Consider the following 4327-nt stretch of genomic DNA (forward strand, 5'->3'; position numbering starts at 1 on the left):
GAAGTTACAGTTTACCATACTATTATCTGTAAATGTATATGTCTGCCTATTGGCTGCAGGAACTATGTTTTTCTAGTATAAGTTTTTTTGCCTAGTTATGCAAATGATAAATTTAAAGTTTCAGACTGATTTGATGCATAAGCACATAATTAATGATTTTTCTTTGAAGATTCTACTTTGAAGTACTGGCGGTTGAGGACAGAAGAGCAACTCATAAAGCACCCTGACATACCCCAGGTAGCTGGAATAGACTTCATTCTGGATTGGCTAATCAAGTTGGCCTAAGATTCTGAACCCGGAAGAGGACCTGGTGAAGGTTAGTATATGAAAAAAAATTGTGATCAGGCAAGTGTGTTTATTTTATTGCAGAATGGACATCATCTGTCATTCTGCATTAAAGGACCCATTTAGTCATTTTTTTTAATTTTATGTAGCAAAGGTGAGGGTCTTGTTAGTACAATATGATAACACAAATATTTAGTTTATTACTTAGGTTTAGCAAGTGACTAAGAGTTACCGAGTTGGGGGGTGAGTATAGAAAGACACTATAGTAGACGACTAGTGAAGTAGTTAGGATTGAAGCTATATTAAAAATTAGAGTATAAGCTAGCAGTTTGGAAAATAAGAGGTAACATGTAGCTCAATGTAGGTAACATGTAGCTGTAACATTAGCTCAATATTCTGCAATATGAGTTTTATGTACCTTCATAATTCTCTGAAGATTTGGCAATTTAACAGGCCATGTGCAGTTAAAGTAAACAGGTCCTGGTGTGAAGAAGAGTCTCCTGGCATGGAACAGGTTGAATAGTTCAGTATGTGCAGGCACTGGTACAAGTGTCAGAGTAAAGGAATAGGCACACAGGTTTGAGAGGGGACTGGGCTGAGTGGTCAATTTATGAAAGAATATGATTTTTTTTCTACATTTACTGGACTATAAAACCTGAAGACACAGTTGTTGGGGGGTTTGTCTGCTAGTAGTATGGAAATTGTGGATGGTTGGTGTAGGAGTACTGTCCGGTACTGCCAATCTACTCCAGCATCTTTTTGCAAAATCTTCTACACACATAAACTCCAGCAAAAGCTAATAATCATTGCTACGGTGCTTTGTGATAGTGATAACTGTAGGATATGCTTGAGTAGTGTGTTTCAGCCCAGTTTAGTTAGAGGTGCTTATGGGAGTGTGACAAATCAGAAGCAAAATTTGGAGACAGTTGTTCACCCATACCAGAAAGTGCCTTACAAGGATATTCATGCCATATACATCAGGTCTTATTTAATAAAAAAATCCAGGTTTTAGAACATTAAAAACAACTTTACGAACTATACCCAACATGTAAACATTTTCATGAACACTTAATGATTTGGTTATCATAGTATGTTAAAATCAACAAATGGAAGCATCAAAATATGACTTGGCATCATCCTTTTGCACTTCAGACTGGCATACATTTTTATGTATTGCAGTGCTTATGTACTGACAAGAAACATGCTGACAGGAGGAGAGCAGAGTGAACATAAAGAGTTCATCTAGGGTAAGGATTTTACTACACGGCTCACTCACAGGCTGGGAGAAATAAACAGACGTATATGTGTTACTTATATACACTAGAACAAAGTCACTAGACTGTCTGGTAGAGCTGTGTATACTTCAGGACTTTAGAGATAGAAATACTAATCTTTTGGCAAGTACAACAGCTCTTAAATGTGTTTTTTATCTGTGCATTTGTGTACTTTATGTTTTATTGGTAATATTTACTAAACAGCGTTACTTAAACACAAACTTATGATTTTATGCAGCTTTGAATATAGAATTAGCTTATAGAATTAGATTTTTAAAGAGAAAAAAACCTGGATCTGTGTAAATAGTAACATTTTAATGTCCAATGAAGCTTCAGCTAATGCTATGTTCTATGCCCCCTGCTTTATAAATTCTACCACTTTTTAATTAGCAACACTTGATCTTTAGCAAGCTCCTGCCATAGCAGAGGGTATGTCCGATAGCAGCCCTGTAGCATACAGGGATAGAATATCTCTCTAGGAATGAGGTGCAGTTAAAAAGGTAAAATAAAAACAAAATGAGATATAGAGGTATTACATTTTCAAGGAGGTGGTGGTGGGGGGTAGGCCTATTTCTTGACTGGGCTAAGCTAACATAAATGTAGGCCCACTAAGCTCACACAAAGGAAGAAAGCAGAAAAGTCGTAGGGACCACATGACTGGGTCCACTGGTGAACCAGTTTCTTAAGGGTTAAAGTGTAGGGGAAGGGAGGAGGATGATGGTGGTCTGATAGTGGTAGGCATGTACTTTGGTGGTCAAATGGACTGGACAGGAAGTTGGGGGCAACAGAAAGTGATTTGGAAGTGGAGTGAGCTTGTCTGGTTCAGGATGAGTAGTGAGCAAGCCCTGTTGGGAGATCAGGAGGGTCTGTAGGGGTGTGGGGGGGCACAGGGGGGTTTTGGGGGAAGGGTCGGTTCTTCCAGGTGCTGGGTGGTATTGTGAAATTACTGGCTAGCCTTAGTTTGTTAATGCAGAGGTTGGAAAAGGGTGCTGGGGGGTCGCCGCAGCCACCATTCGCGATGTGGGTCCCTGCCAGGAAAGAAGGATCAGCAGAGCCACGGGTGGATGTCCAATTGGAGACATGAATAGGTGCGTTGGGGGTGCTGGACAACAGGGGCCTGGTTCAGACCCTGAACTGGAGGTTGTGGCGGTGCAGTCAGGACAGCACGTAGGTGGTTTATGTTTGTTTTGAAGGACCCTAGTGCCCATCTTAAGGCGAAAGTGGACAAAATTTGGCAGGATGAGTGTATTGCATTCTCCTGATGAAAGCTGATATTTAAATAGCTTTCAGTTAGGGTGTATGTGGGAGGGTTGTTTTTTGTGGACCCGTGTCTGCCCATGAGCTGTTCTAGTTTCTGCGTCTTGTTTAAACAGTTTAGCTCCTTTTTGGAATGGGTGGTCTACAAGGTGTGGGGTATGAATTTTATTATTCACTGTCTTGATGACTTGTGGTGTCATCTGGGACCACCGGATATTGATGTTTTTGGGGTTTTGTTAGCTACCCTGTAGCATTCATCGGAGCATTTTGGAGTTCTGTTGGCTGCTGAGAAGATTCTTTTCTTCCAAATGGCATTGCATTGAGCATAGTTACAACGGAGAGTAGATTGACTGAGAATAAGTTGGATTTTATGCATTTGACAAGGGACCTCCAGAAGGATTTAGGGAACAGGTTCAAATCTTGGCCAGGACACTATCTGCATGCAGTTTGCAGGTTCTCCCTGTGTTAGTGTGGGTTTCCTCAGGGTACTCCAGTTTTCTTCCACATTTCAAAAACATGCAGGAGTTTGGACGGAGTTCCTGTTGGTTTGGTGGTTTGGTTGAAGATGGTTTGGTCCTGTCACGGTTTTAATTTGCTGCGGTCTTTCACAAGTGTGTATGTGTGGGAGAAGATCAGGAGAAGGATTGCTCTTCCCATTCGTTTCGTATCCAGGTGGCAACAGAGGTGGTAAGATGAGGTTTGGATGAGCAAACAATTCCGCAGATTGCTCAATGGGAATCACGGAGATTCAGGTTGTAAAAAAAGGGGAAGGGGGTTAGAGATAAGGCATTTTTTATAATGTGCCTTTGTGGTTTTTCTATTTTAAGGCTCACGTACGTGCCTCATTTGGATTGTGGGGCATTTTTGGGTTCCAAGCTAGCTGATGTACGGCCAAACGATAGACAGCTGGACCTGGCCTGGGAAATCAGTCTGCTGCACTGGATTGGGTTGCAAGGGATGCTCTGGAGTCCGATGGTACTGAAGATTCAGAGGTTTGCAGGGTGGGACAGGGCCCCAGATGTGGTGGTCATACACGCGAGGGACAAAGATTTGGGTTTTAGGTTCATGAGAGATTTGATTCATGATATGAATTTGTGAATGAGTTTCCCAGGCTTAACAGTTGTCTGGAGTGACATGATGGCTTTAAAAAAATTGCATATGGCACGCTCATTTGAGTGTCTTATCAAGGGTAAAATCAACAAGCAATTAGGTAGGTTTTTTGGCAGGACTGGGGGGTTGTTGTTGCAGCACAGGCAACTGGAGGTGGTATGTGAGTTTTGTTGGGGGCAGCCTTCCCGGATCTGCAACTAGTTAGTACTTTTTGGGTTAGTTACTGTTAAGGTAATATTATTTGTATGAATTCTGCTTATATATATTAATCTATGTTAATAAAGTTTTCATAATATATTTTGGTAATAAACAGCTGTCTCAGCCAGTTTTGTTACACACACTTGTCTTTTGTTCTTGGTGTTTTGGGGGAAAGGGTTGGTTGGGGAAATCCAGGAGGACAG

This window comes from Pyxicephalus adspersus, chromosome 8, assembly GCF_032062135.1.
Source record: "Pyxicephalus adspersus chromosome 8, UCB_Pads_2.0, whole genome shotgun sequence".
In the NCBI taxonomy this organism is placed as follows: domain Eukaryota; kingdom Metazoa; phylum Chordata; class Amphibia; order Anura; family Pyxicephalidae; genus Pyxicephalus; species Pyxicephalus adspersus.